Genomic DNA, 15,470 nt, shown 5'->3' with positions numbered 1-15,470 from the left:
TTGAACCTCTTCTCCTTCTTTCTTTTCGTTTCCAGGTGGTCCAGGACTGAAGCGGGCGTGGCTGAAGACTGGAAGCTGCTGGAGGCATGGTGAGCGTTACGCTGCTGAATGCAGAATAACGCGAAGCACGTGCGGCTGTCCGGGCGTGGTTTAAATAGCCTAGGAAGAAGTCCCAGGTAAGTATTCTTCCACAGCCCCCACCTGAGAAGAAAGTAGTCCCTTAGGTAAAATAGTCCCTCCTAAGCCCCATTTGGCTTGTGGCTTTGTGCAGCATGGTCTGCACCAGGTAAGTATGCAGCATGGTCTGCATTAGGTAGGTTTTCTGTAATGAGCCTGGCGCCCATGGCACCAGGACTGACTTTATCCTTATGAGCCTGGCGCCATAGGCGCCAGGACTGCACCCAAACAGCCCCTAGCTGGGGTTTTTGGGCATGCTCCAAATGGCATGATGCCTGCTTCCGGGGTTGCTGGGCCTGGTCTGGCTTCCCGGGGGCAGGCATCATGACATCTGCTGATAGGGGTCTGAACTACCGGCAGGTCAAACCTGCCGGTTGTTCACTGCCCCTACCGGCTGACTCAGAGTACTCTGGTCTGAAAAAAAATCCAGTAGTTCTGTTTTTTTAATGACCTTTTTTCTGGACCGAAGTACTTGTAAATGGCACATGTCTTGAAGGACAACATAATTCACTCCAGGGCTTTGTGTTTACCTTATTTTATTTCAGTCCATTGTATTCAATTGAAGTGACCCAACACTACAACTCCCAGCAAGCAGTTGATAGAGAAGTGAAAGCCCAGAATTGGGACATGGGGCCTCATTACGAGTTTGGAGGCAGCCATGGTGCTATTAGCACCATGGCTGCCTCCAAACCGGGCTCCATTACCGGGTTCCTGCAATGGGGACTTACCGGGTCATTCCGACATAGGAGGACCCGGTAATTCCTCCTTGCAGGAACCATTCCCCGTTCCCATTTGAGCCCCCATAGAGCTCAATGGGAATGGGGAGGGAGGTAACAACGGGCACATTACAAGTGTCCCGTTGTTACCGCCCTCTTCCCCTCGCGGGACCCGGAAAAGACGTCTGGTTTCACCAGATGTCTGATCCGGGTCCCGCAAAGGGAACCTCGTAATCGGCGCTCCCGTAATGAAGGGGGCCGGTCCCGTACCGGCCCCCTTCATTACGGGAGTGCCAGGGTCGTAATGAGGCCCATGGTGTCCTTTCAGGCATGGAGCAAGGTAGCGACCCTATTCTGGAACACTCGTGTGTATTCAAGGGGATGAGCTGTTGCAGTCATTGCTCCTTTCAGCCAGATCAAAGAAAGCTGTGCTGCATCTCTAGACTGGGTCACGTGACAGTGGATTTAGTCCAGGTGATTATGGGATTATTATAATAAGGGCTTAGGCAGCTCTTTCAGATGTAACAGGATGCTGCATGTTACATGCACCAGAGGGAAACAGTGTGTGTATATGAGAGAGAGAGTGAGAGAGACAGAGAGAGAGAGAGAGCATGCGCTTGTAAGTTGCTGTGAGAAGGACTGCACTTGTCAGCCCAAAGGGGAAAGCAGACAGAATATATGTCGGAGAAATAATGGAGAACTGATGTGAAGCTGAGCAACTTGTTGAAAGAGAAGAGAAATGAAACTGAAGGGGAGGGGAGGGGAGGGGCAGACGGAGAGTAAAGGAAGGCATTATGGGAGTAAGAGATTGTGAACGGCTCAGGGTCTGGTGGGTGACAGATCTCAAGTAGTTCCACGTGCAAGGTGAGTAGCTGAACCAGACTGTGTACAAGGTGAGTAGCTGTACCAGACTGTGTGCAAGGTGAGTAGCTGCACCAGACTGTGTGCAAGGTGAGTAGCTGCACCAGACTGTGTGCAAGGTGAGTAGCTGTACCATACTGTGTGCAAGGTGAGTAGCTGCACCAGACTGTGTGCAAGGTGAGTAGCTGCACCAGACTGTGTGCAAGGTGAGTAGCTGTACCAGGCGGGTATATCAGTCTATGCATTTTAGCACCTAGCAATAATGTTGCTCTGTGAGGGTCTTTACAGGTGGTACCGGCCCTAGTCCGAAGTTAAAAGGCCCGAGCCACACGTGAACTTTTAACGAAGGCAAAGTGGCAGAGAAGGATGGCAGTAAAGGCAAAAAGAGAAACATTGGAATGTTAAGACAGAAGACTTATACAAGCAATTTGCATCATGGAAGAGTGCCTCTATCAGGGGTGGACTGGGAACTAAAAGAGGCCGTGGAAATAATGTTCAAAGTGGCCCCATAGCACACATTTTCAGCAGGCCCAACCCTCTTCCCCTAAGAATATTTAGAAATAAAGTAGTTTACCACACAAAAGAAGCTCCGGTTGCAGAAGCCTACTGGGAAATCTCCAGAGTTCCCTGTAGACCAGTCCACCCCGGGCCTCTATTCAGTTGGCTCAAAACGTGACCATTATTTTCCAATGTCCCACCCACATTCTGAGCAAGTTGATGCCGAGCACCTCCCTCTGCTCCATCATTTGCTGCTCACCAGCTTGCCTTCCCCTCGTTCCTCCTCCCTCGCAGGTGCTCCTCTCCACCACCGAAACACTCAGCCAACATAAGACAGCTTATCTCCCTTACTCCTGCTGCTGAAAATGAGGAGGTTCTGGCAACTTCTCCACTCGCCCACCTGCCTCTTCTCCACGCCGGCAGGTCATTTTAATAGCGTGCCTCACTTCCGCTCTACCTGTGCTGTGGATGCCAGTGTTCCACTCGCATTCCAAGTCTACTGGCTGACGCAGCACGCCTCCTGATGCCCAGCCACACGCTGCTCACGTGCCACCATTTCCCCCTTTTTCTTCCTACCCGTACAGTGCTCCCAGAGCTGGCCTAAGGGCAGGGCGGGCCGGGTGACTGCCCGGGGTGCCTGCCCGGGGTGCCACGCTCCCCCCCAGGGTGCCATTGGCCCCCACCACGCCAGCTCGGGGGAGTCTTTCAAGGGCTTCCCTGAGCTGGCGTAGTGGGAGAAGGCGCAGCAGGCGGACAATATGGTGGTGTTGTCAGCACCCTATTGTTATTAAATGATCCCCACCGCCGAGGGCGCAATTAATACCAAAAGGGTGCCATTAGCCCCCCAGCACGCAAGCAAGGGGCAGTTTTTCAAGGGCTTCCCCGAGCTGGCGTAGTGGTAGAAGGCACGGCAGGCACTCCTTTGTTATTAAATGTGCCCACGGCAGCACAGCGCATTTAATAAAAAATAGGGTGCTGGTGCATCCTATTCACATCATTAATTCCTTGTTAAAAAAATAAAAAAGTGGCACATCCTGGCCCGCCCCCCTCTGCTCCGCCCCTGTTGACCAGGGACGCGCAGGGAGGGGGTGGTGCCAATTCGCCCAGTGCGCTGCTGCCCCTAAGGCCGGCCCTGAGTGCTCCCCTCCAGCTCCACAGCTCTCACACACTGCTCCGCTCCCTTCCTCATGCTGCCCAAAGTGAGGAATGTCTCCTGCCAGCTCCACTTGCCGGTCTCTCCTTACTCCGCTCCAACATGTTATGCTGAGAGTGCGCCTCGCTTCCTCCCTATCTGCATCAAGGACACCATGTGAAACGCATGCCTTACGGGCCCTCCCGCCCTCATTTTTCTTTTCTGTTTTTTTTAAAACCTATTTTCCAGGCCTTTTGGCGCCCATGACCAATGGCTGATGGCTTTAGTGACCTCGTAGGTGGCTGTACCTTCTGGTGGTAGTTAGAGTCCCCTCGTTTGGCCATTCGCCTCGAGCCACCGATATGGGAATGGCCCTTTTCTCGCGTGATTTGCTTGCATCCAGGGTTGGATTGGCCCCTCAGCTTTTCCGGCCGTGCCCGGGCCGAAATCGTCCCTGGGGAGTCGGGGCTGGTTTCTGGCCATGCCTGGGCCGGTTTGGAAGAAAAAGAATAGAAAAAAAAGATTTTTTTTTCACATTTTTCTTTTCTCTCAAAAAGCCTCTCATCCATCTTAGGTCGATAAATGAGTGCCAACACAGGCTGGGTGATATTGTATGCATATTTGTTCTATAAAAAAGAGCTCAAGCGTAAGTGCTATACAATAACATCATTTGGCCTTGGACGTCTGCTTGGATTCACAGTAATTTTGTGTACTTAGGATCAATGCTATTTGATGCCACTTCCTGTTTTGTCAAGGGGTGAAAGGTCGTGTTTCATCGCTTCCTGGGATGCCACTTTGGGATGGGGTCAAATGACATCACTTTCGGTGATGTCATCAGAAGTCAAGGGTCGCGAGGGGTGGGCCACTTTTTTTTGGGTGACCGGGCCCATTTCGTGTCCCAGTCCGACCTTGCTTGCATCCCTTTACTTGGTATTTTCTGCCTTTTCTAGCATGTCAAGAAATGTTTGCAAACTATCTGTGGGTAGGTGATTTCTTCCTGCTCCATGATCCTAGGTTTCATTTCTACCTTATGCCCTTCTTTTGCCTCTATGTGATCCTCTGGCAGGTTGCCGGGTAGTCTGATTTTCCAGTTCTGTTTTTCCCCTGTAAGGAAAGGTCCTTTCCTAATTTTCCCCGTTTTGGATGGAGATACCTTGGATTTGGACTATTAGGTCACATCGTTTTTGTCTGTGCCCCACTCTCTTTTCCCACTTATTTTAAATCAGTATTTTAAGGATTATAATATTAGGTTTTATCGAGATGCACTTTAAAAAAATAATAAACTGCAATGACACCGCTTTCTTGTTTAGTTCATACAATTTCATTTTCAAGAGCGCTTTTAAGACGGGTTATAGTCCTGCACAGTTTGTAATGTAAAGGTTAGTGCGTGGGATTTTATGTGTGATGATTGTTTGTCAATCTGATTTATTTGTTAATTGGGAAATCTGAATTTAATAAAGATCTTGACTTGACTTCCACTAGGGACCAGTCTTTCAAATCATAGATTTGGTGCTGCACATCTGACCTCTTAGGGCCAGGGTTGTTTGAACTGGCCTTCTGCTTTTCAATGACTATGAATTATGTTTGGGAGGTATGAGGATCCCGGGTGGGGTCCTGTCTAGAATACATGCCTGGATGGGTTGCCAGGTTACCGCCTCCTCTCTGTCCACACAAAGGCACATCCGCAACATCTCACTTCTAACCCTAGAATTCTAGACAATGTGAGCAAGTTTTCTCTGATAGTTTCTAGGTCACTAGAGCAGTCTGTTCGACCTTTTTGAATGGACTAGTTATTTTACTTTGAAGAGTGCCCTAGGATACCAGCAGCTTGAGAGTGGCCAGTGGTGGAAATGAAAAAAATGTGGTGGGGGATCCCACAAGGGCCGGGGTGGGGGAGGAATGGGAGAGGCGCTGCCAGAGGGAGCGGGGTTGATAGTGGCCATCCGATGGAATGAATACTTTTTTTTAGAAACAGAAAAATAAGCGACGGCAGCATTGCCCTTTACTGCCGGCTTTGGTGTAATGCACAATGCTTGCTACATGTACAACTGATTCCTTTCAGTTGTACACATAGCGAGCATTGTGCATTACACACGAGTGCCAAAGCTGGCGGTAAACGGCAATGCTGCCGTCGCGGGCGCTTTCTTTTTTTTTTCTTTCTTGTTTTTAATTTATTTTTAAATGTATTACAGCACAGTTCATGGGCTTGGGCGGCTGACTGTGGCCGGATGCCGAGATCCCGAGATCCGGCTCCACATCTGGTGCCGGATCTCTGATCCGCCGAGAGCCGCCCCAATGACCAGCACTGAGAGTGTCAGTATTCACGGCTGTGTGGTTTGGTTTGCAGTCTCTATATCGAATATTTTACAAAGAATGAACATATATCGAATATTTTATAACTAAACATTTTATAGAGAATGCATTTAAGGGTGGGGTAAAATGTTAAATATTTTTGGGAAACAGTTCGGGTGGATTTTTAGGGGTGGCAAACGTGGGTTTGGCGGAAAAGTGCATTCTCTATAACATTTTTCGTTATAAAATATTCGATATATGTTCATTCTTTATGAAATATTTCAGTATAAAGACATGTACCCCGGCTGTGTTTGTGCTGTTGTACAGCTCCACACATGCGCTTCCATAGGATGCAGGTGAAGCATTTTGGACTTACTTCACTTCCTGTGTCCCTGTAACAGGCATGTTTTCACTCCTGCTCCCTTCTCCGGAGCTGATATGCAGAGCTCGCCTCTCAGGCCTCGAGTTGAGAGGCTGTGCGCAACGTACAGTGCCCGACGATTGTCTAAGTCAGTTACGGCAAGGGGGCCAGCTGATGAGTAGAGCACCTAGGCGCCAATCAGCGGCTCACACTAAGATCAATAATAATAATAATAATAATAATAATCATATCAGGTTTTTATTTAGTGCCGTAATAGTCACTGTTATTACCCAATTCAATGGTAATGAGTTTATCGACCTTGGTAAGATGAACATCTGAGTCGGCCTTGTTGGGAATTGATCTTGCGACATGCAGGCTTACCCCATGTCAGAAACAAACACTAAACCATGAGTTATCCAGCGTGGCCCTGTGCGCTACGATATTACTACCTAAAATTTTATTTTCTTCAGACTTCCCTAACCAAATGGAACCAACCGAGGAGTAGCCGGTACGCCAGAGTGGGTCTTCAGCACTTTGAGTTAGAGAGGGGCTATGCTGCCTGAGTCTCTACTGAACAGGCGTATCTCCTTGGCACGGTGAGTAGGCAAAGTGATTAAGTGAGAATGGGCATCACGGTTCAACGTGTTTTTATACTGTCGATTTTTAACACCAGTATATTTTTACTGCCATTTTTTACCAACTTTTGTTGCTGTGAAATTGCAGGATGATACCCTCAGTGTGCCTTTGCACTCCTAAACACCCACCTGCTGCCCACCCTCTACCCATACCTTATTGCCTCACCCATACCTTGCGCAATCCTTGCCTTTTTGCGGGGGAAAAAAAGTTAATGATGTGGGGGGAGAACACCACAATAAAACATTTTCAGTAAAAAAGGCTGGATGCCATGCAGTACATATAAAAGTGGTGGGCAGAAAGTAATTTGAAAATGGAGAGATGTGGAACAGCCTGGATAAAGCTTAAGTCTATGTAGGGTCTCTAAAAGCCATGGAAATTGGGCAAGTCCATCAGGGCGGTTCCAGGATTCATGCATTCTTAGACGATGTACACATTTTGGGCCAGATTCATGGAATTATATGCGTGGTAAATATATAATCACTTTTTTGTACGTTGCAGGGACTTCGCGCATGCTCAGCCCGTCTCTTCAATAGGCCAAGTGCCTTTCACGAGACACGACGCAGAGTGTGGGTGTGGCTTGCGCAGAGGGCAGGGAAGGGGACAGACCTCCAAAAATGAGGAGGAACAAGGGAAAATGTGGGCATTACGAGGGACGGCTGACAGGAAGTCCATCGCACGCCCACCATCGTGCGGAGCGACATGTATTCATGGATCTGAGCGTGCAACCTCTCGGCAGGGAAATGGCCACGCAAAGCCCTCATTCAATCCACCACCTAAAGGCAGGCGTACAGACCCTTGTGCATAGGATTCACTGCACAGAGGTATGATCAGGTGTCGGATTTAGGGCTGTGCGTACTTCTCCAGGCTTCCGATCTGAGTTAGGGGTATGTGTAGGCAGTGTATTGCGGTGCAGGTGTGGTTTACGGGGGTTCACACACAGATCTACTGAGTTTTACCCGAGTTACAAAAAATTGTGCGCATGTTGTCGGGGTGCTAGGTAATAGTTATGGGGGAACCCGTGCATGGTCCCTGAGATGCAGGCTTGCTTGTGGGGGTCCCAATGCACTGTTTTAAGAGTGCATGTATTTCCACCCACGGAGCACGCAAAGGTAGCTGTTGCTGGCTGTTTTTGGTTTCCGTGGGGGCGTGTCAGCAGCATTCCGGCCACGACTTGCATATACGGTTACTTTGCGCAAACAGGACTATGAATACGCAGAGCATGCAGAAACCTCTGTGCGCAGGCTCTCCCAGTGTCGTTCTCGGCACACAGGCTTTTACAGGATCTCTGCACACTACGCCATGAATCAGGCCCTTTACCTTTGATCCTTGCAATGGGGAACAGATTTGCTGTTTCCAGATATCCTGTCTGATTTCATTCGTACCAAATATCCCAAATTTCAGGGGATCCAAAATTCACCAAATCAAACTTTTCAGTAATTTAGCTGAAATGTTGTAGTAGTAGCGCCTTGTGTGTGAAGGAGAAGCTGCAACCATTCGAAGTATGCCAGTGTAGACGAACAAAAACCAAAGGAAAATGGAGGAGGCACCCCAATAACCCGGGCGGTGTCCTCCTCCTGTCCTCCCCCTTCCCGCTCGGGAAGAAGGGGAGGCGCCGACAGAAAGCGTGGCAGAAATCAGGAAAGCCTGCAAAGGGCTACAAAAGAAAGGGGCGGAGGTACCCCCTTTATAGCGGGCGGGCTCCTTACTGCAGGCAGCTTCCATCCAGCCTTGGCAGAAGGGCGCCTGCCCGCAGGACCACGAGGAGGATTTCGTTTTTCGTTTTGTGTCGTTCGAGGAGCTTGTGGAGAAGAAGTTGCTGAGGGGGAGACTTCGTTGCCGCCGTGGGACCAGAAGCAGGAGCTGCAATAGCGGCAACGGAGGATGGAGCGGCCGGGCTCCAGCAAGTAGTAGAGGAGAGGTGGCGCGGGACCAGCAGAAGGACCAGCGGAAGGAAGGAGCAATAGGGGGCAGTGCGGAAGCCCCAAGGGACCGGCGGTGCGGTGAGCGGCGCCGCGAGCAGCTGGAACGGAAGTAGCCGCAGAGCAGCCACAGCAGAGCTGCAGAGCGCACGGTCAGCCCGAGGGACGCACAGGTAAGGCAGCATCGGGAAGGGGTGCTCAAGGAGCAAGCCAGCAGAGAGAACGAGGCGGCCGCAACAGACCCGGGCCACAAAGAGTGAAAAGCGGGGGGAAGCAGGCAACCCCAGGGCCAGAGGTGGGGCTAAGAGCTTGCGGCTCCCTCCCAGGTCAGGTCAGAGCTCCCGAGCGGCCACCCTATTCCCCTGCACCATGGCTGAACGCGGAGCAGGCAGAAAGCCACTGCCAAGCCCGCTAACAATTGCACACTAGCACAAAGAAGTGCGGAAGCGGGGAACAGCGCGGCGGACCGCCACACACAGCCAGGTGCAAGGCAGAAAGGACGCAAGCATCAAGCAGAAGCAGACGGGGACACTACATGGCAAGGGAAGGAAACAGGAATTAAAGAAGCCAAGTTCTGCTTTATTTGTGTAAAACACCTTTGATTTTCACCATGGACTTGGAGGCATTTATGGAAATGGCCAGGATGGCAGCAGCCAAGCATGGTCCCAATTGGATGGAGGCCTTGATTCCCCAACCCAGGGAAGAGCAGGCTGGGCCCAGTCAGATGCCCAATTCCCCCCTCATGTTCCCGGACACTGAGGAAAAACAAGACCATGAGGGGGAAGAAGGTGAAGTGGAGCTGGTCCAGGAGGAAGAAGAACCGGCAGCAAAGAGAAAAAGAACTATGACAGAGAAAGCCAAGGCGAACAGGGAGAAGTCTAAGAATGGCAGGAAGCCCAGGGCCACTGGGCCAAGGGGCAAGGGGAAAGCACAGGAGGTTGTAGCCGTACCGGCACCTACACCTGTGGAGGCGCCAAGGAACCAGGGTCCACCCAGCACGCCTGCAACCAGACCAGTGGCTGTGACTTAATACGGGCCTGCATTCTGGAGGCAGTGAAAGGTATGATAATGCAATGCATGCAGGCATGGTGCAATGGGGGCCAGGGGCAATTATTGAGTGGGAATGTGAATTCTTTTAACCAAATTGCACTGGGGCGGCAGTAGTACAGCAGAGAGGGGTGGCTCTGGTTCCAGGGGGGCCGGTGGCAGGGGGCTACCAAGCAGGTAATGCACAAAGCGCCGGGGTGCCTGTGGGGTTCAGCCAATGGGCAGGTACCTATCCCAGCATGATATTTCCTGGGGGGATGGTACATGTCCCACAAGGGCAGCAGGCCACAACATTGGCCAACGCCAACTCCATGACCAGTAATGCAATGACCTAAGAGGGGACGGCACTAACAGGGGTAGCGCAAGCCCCAACATGGTGGGGGTAAGAGGGAACAGTGCCTGGGTCACTCTTAAGCAACAATGGCAGTGGGGGTCAAGAGGGAATGTGGGGACCCAACATGACAAGGTATGGGAGACCAATGCCAGGTTTTGCCCCGGTCAGGGTGTCAGTAAGTTCCTTAGCATGGCACATACCGGGGGCTATCAAACAGAGGGTGTGGAGAAAGGAATTTATTGAAATCCTGGATTTTGTGGGGATGGAACCTCTGGGTGAGGGCATAAAGGAACTATCTGAAAAAGAGAAAGAAAAGAGGGACAGGGAGAAACCCAAGGTAGAGGCATCCATACATAACTGGAAGGCGTTCAAAGGTTATATGTCAATAATGTTAGAAACATTTCCGCAGGATGCATTGGCAATGATCGCTTATGAACAATATATACACGATTTGTACTTAAGGCATGGAGGGGAAGGATGGTTGAACTATGATCAGGGGTTCAGGTTGAAAATGCAGGTATGGCCAGCACTGTCTTGGGATGAGATGGATGTGGGGGGTTTCCTAGACAAAATGGTTCCCCCAGACGAAGGGGGAGAGAAAGCCCATGGTCAGAAGCCCCAGGTTTGGAGGGGTAGGCGAGGATATACCCGGCGGGCTAGGGCCTCCTTTCACGGGTACTCCTCCTGGAACAGCAGAGCCAGCTACCAGGGGGAGCAAGCAGACTGCTGGAAGGTTAATGCTGACTGGGGTTGCCCCTTCGGGAAAACCTGCCGCTTCAGGCATCCTTGGGACCGAGGTACCGGGGATCACAACTCCTCAACAAGTGAGGGGAGGCATGGGAGCAGCCCAAAAGCAAAGGATAAGGTCAAGAGGGAATGAGGTGAAATGCAACATGTTACAGGCAGCACGCCCTCAGATGTGTAAAAACGTGATTACAAATTGTCTACCAACACCAGTGAAGCTCCAGGCCATGACTCACATGTTACATATTTATCACAACGCCAGTGATGCCAAATTGCTGGGGGAAGGTTTTAGGTGGGGTTTCAAAATCCCATGCACAGAGGTTAAGAAGGGCAAGGAGGCGCTTAATTTACGCTCAGCACTCGGGATGCCAGAGGTGGTAGCACTCAAAGTAGGAAAAGAAGTTAAGTTGGGTGGAGTGGCCAGTCCATTCAAGTGTCCGCCAATGGCGAATCTGGTAGTATCTCCAATGGGTTTGGTCCCAAAGAAAGAAGAAGGGCAGTACCGTCTAATCCATCACCTCTCTTTCCCAGAAGGAGAGTCAGTTAATGACGGCATAGCCGAGGAGCTGAGCCGGGTACATTATTCATCTTTTGAAGATGCAGTAGAGGTGGTGAGGGCGGCGGGAAGAGGAGCCCTGATGGGGAAGGCCGACATAGAGTCGGCATTCTGGTTGTTGCCCATTCACAAGGAAAGTCAACATTTGTTCGGGTTCAAGGTGCAGGACCAATACTACTATGATAAATGTTTGCCTATGGGGTGTGCCATTTCATGTGCATATTTTGAAGCATTCAGCACGTTCTTGGAATTCACGGTTAAGCAGGAGTGTCAAGAGGGGGCGGTGGTGCATTACCTGGATGATTTTCTGTTCATTGGCAAACAAGGATCCAGGGAGTGTGGGGACCTTATGAGCACTTTTCAGGGGCTGATGAACAGGATGGGGGTCCCGCTAGTCAAGGGGAAAACAGTGGGTCCAGTGACTTGCCTGACTTTCTTAGGGATTGAGATTGACACGGTTAAAGGGGAGTGCAGGCTCCCGCAAGACAAGGTTAAGAAATTGAAGGGGACCATCAAGGGCCTGACGGGTAAGAGCAAGGCAACCCTGAACGAACTCCAGTCGCTGGCAAGCAACCTCAATTTTGCAGGGAAAGTCATCCCGGTGGGCAAAGTGTTTGCAAGGAGCATCGAACACAAAACTCTGGGGTTGCAGCATGCAGGCCAACGCGTCAGGTTGGGGTGTGAAGAACGGGAGGATCTGGCAATGTGGGATGATTTCTTAGACAAATTCAACGGGGTACTACTGTGGTGAGGGGAATGGAATAGCAGTGACACACTCAAACTGTTTACGGATTCATCAGGGGCCCTAGGGTTTGGGGCAATCCTGGGCACCAGGTGGTGGTGCACGGCATGGCTAGGGGAGTGGCACCAGCAGGGCATCACCAGGGACATCACGTTGCTGGAACTCTTCCCCATAGTGGTGACATTTAAACTGTGGAGGGAGCAGCTGAAGGACAGTAAAGTGTTGCTCTGGTTTGATAATCTGGTGGTGGTTTAGATCATAAATCAAGGTTCGGCCAGCAACCTACGGGCGTTGAGGTTACTGAGGGAGCTCTACAAGAGCATGTTAAGGCTCAACATAGAGGTACAAGCTCGACACATACCGGGGGTCAAAAACACGGCTGCTGATGCTCTCTCTCATTTGCAGTGGGAAAGATTCTGAGGGAGTTGTCCCGGAGCAGACAAGGTGATGACCCCGTTCGAAACTCAGTGGTGGGACATGATTGGGGCGATCTGAGTTCCCTGTTTCAGTCAGCCTTAGCACCGGGCATGGCAAGTAGATACAAAGCTCGCTGGGAATGATTTTTGGAGTTCAAGAAGGAGGTATTGGGGGAGGGGCAGAAGGAACTGCCGATAAGGGCTTTTGTGGGCTGGGCTGGCACGGGGGGAAAACCAGGTCGTGGATGGCCTACCACTTGGCCACGATCGCCCATTATTTTAAACTGGAAGGTAAAGGTGATCCCCACCAAGGAACACTACATTGTAATGGCCATGAATGGCTGGGCCAAGCAGGGCGGGCCGAGGACAGATGAGAGAAGGCCTATAGACATAGTCAAGCTGCACAAGTTAGTGGGATGCCTGGGGGAAGTTTGCCGGGATGGATTTGAAGTGGCATTGTTCACGGCGGCGTTCACTTTAGCTTTCTTTGGGGCATTCAGGTGAGCGAATTGGTGCCAGAGAACAAAGGGGCCGAGGGGACAGGCTTTTTACAGGTGGGCGATGTACACTGCCCAGAGGGGCGGTTGACCCTGTTTTTAAGGAGATCTAAGACGGATCAGGAAGGGAAGGGGTGCACAGTGGTGCTACAACCCAACACAGGGAGCACAGTCTGTCCAGTCAGGGCAGTGGCAGGCTTTCTCGGGCGGAGACCAGCCTCGGGGTGGGGGCTCCACTGCTCATTCACCAGGATGGGTCCGCAATTAGCCGCTTCCAGTTTAGAAGGGTTATGGAGCTAGCATTGGAAAGAATAAGGGGAGTGTTCGGGACACATTCATTCCGGATAAACACAAGAGACAGACTCTGGATGAGCCAGGAGAAAGCCGGAAGGGTCGTCGCTCTTCTCTGACCCTCGTCCCTTGGGAGCCTAAGCGGCAGGGGCATCTGGGGGAACTACAAGGGCTCAGCTTCCCCCAATGAAACGGCACTCTCCCCACCCAGGAACACCTGCATGGGCAGGCGAGGCTCAGGCGGAAAGGGTTAGGAGAGTTGGGCCTTTACTGGACTTTGCGAAAGTAAGGGGGAAGCAGATCGTTGGACACAGAGGTTATTTCCACTAATGTGTGCAGTGTGGTTTTATGATATTGTGGAAAATAAATCTGCTGCCTTTTTATGCCAAAAAACAAAAACAAGACTCATTCTACACATTTATGGGGGGAGAAAAGGGAATGAGCAGTTTTCTATGTAATGGGTCCAAATGGACGGATGCCCGGGTTATTCTGCTGCGGCTGCTTGCAAAGAAAAATCTCAAGTTTCGTTCCAGCACTCGAAATATATGTTTTTCTATTTCCAGTGGAGGTCGGCCCGGAACAAGCAAAAATACTTATGCTATTTTTGCCGTGTGGCTTCACCTGTTCTGCAAATGTTTGTTACTTTATGTTAGTGGACATTGTGCTGAAAATAGTATTATTGCCAAAATACTATTTGACTTTAAGTATTTTTAATATTTGCTCCCTCCCAATGTTGGTATTTCCGTTGGGGGTGGCTTGTCTTGTTTTTTGTCTTTCAATTTTCATCATGTTGCTTGATTTGCACCCTTGCTGTTTTCATGGACCATTGATTTAAGGTTCATTCCTATTGCTGTTGGTTCTTCCTTTGGTTCTCTGCTTATTACGCTATTTTCTATCAACAATGCAACTATTGTTCCAACGCATGACATTTTGTACAGCGCCTTGGCCTGAGGTGCTACATACGCATAATAAACAATTGTTTCAAAGCACGAGTAGGCCACATGCCCCAAATCAAGTAAAAACTATTTCCAGCAGTGGCCCACCCGAGCCAGAAATAACATTTATTCTATTTGTAGTGCCGGCATGCCATCGTCATGATACAAATAGAAAAAATAACCGTAAATCTAGGTGGGTAGCATTAAAAACAGAACAGGTATGTTCTTTTTCTAGTGCAGGCCCTCCTCTTCGTGATAGAAATAGAAAAATAAGCTTGAGCCTAAGTGAGCACCATTAGAAATAGTCTTTTTTCTGTGTCTCTTACGGGGCTCCAGAATCCTCCATAGTTTTTGGTGGAATTCGAGGGCAACAATATTACTGGGTCGCCTGCATTTTACAGGGGATGACGACCTGCAATATTTGCAGGTGGCATTTTGAGAAGTTCATGCAAACCTAGCCTTTCCTGCAGCCTCTAGTGTTACCCGTCTTGCATCAGGGAGGGATTAGAGATTCCTCTTGTTTTATGAATCTATGCACGGGACGAAGTAACACTTTGGATGGGAGCGATACCTCATGGAGACCAAGGCGAACTCCCGCTTAGAAACACGTCCGCACGGCCGGGGCCACGGCCCCTAGATGGGTGGGGACCCCACATTAGACCGTCTCGAGGCCCCCTACACAGGCCCAGAACAAACACACCATACATCCTGCCTGGCTGCCTGCCAGTCACTGAGGTCATTGGGCAAACAGGATGCCTAAACGGCAGAGGGTATACGTACGTGACTATTACAGGGAACACCCAAGGGGAAGACTTTGCGATAGAAAAAGGGTGTATTTTATTAACCACGATGACCCGTGCATAATACGTCGGAGGGAGAAATTAAAAATAAAAGTTGGGAAACAGTAGTAAACCATTGGCAAGCCTTATTTTCTGAAAGGAGTTGGAGGGGTGGTGGTTTGGTAGGTGTGCAAGGGTTACTTGTATGCATTGTGACTTATCAAATGCATACTATACGATGCCGTGGATTCAAAGTGACTGTACACAAAAATTATGTGACCAAGATCTACAGACTACACAATGCGATTCTGACAAAACAACTTCCGGGGCACTAATGGCTCAGGGGTGAATATCAGTTTCTAAACCATCAATTAGCCCCACACCTCTAGTATACACCAGAAGGATCTGAATAGATTGGGAACACAAGTAACTTCTAAACCTCCTTGTCCAATTTTGGTAATGTGGACGGAACCCAGGCTTATCTCCGAAAAGGTGGTGAATCGTTGTTTAGTTACAACATAGCAAAAATACAATTAT

This window comes from Ambystoma mexicanum, chromosome 3p (assembly GCF_040938575.1).
Source record: "Ambystoma mexicanum isolate Mex_15411 chromosome 3p, UKY_AmexF1_1, whole genome shotgun sequence".
Taxonomy (NCBI): domain Eukaryota; kingdom Metazoa; phylum Chordata; class Amphibia; order Caudata; family Ambystomatidae; genus Ambystoma; species Ambystoma mexicanum.
The sequence above is the reverse complement of the archived record's forward strand: the minus strand, read 5'-3'. Positions refer to the sequence as shown.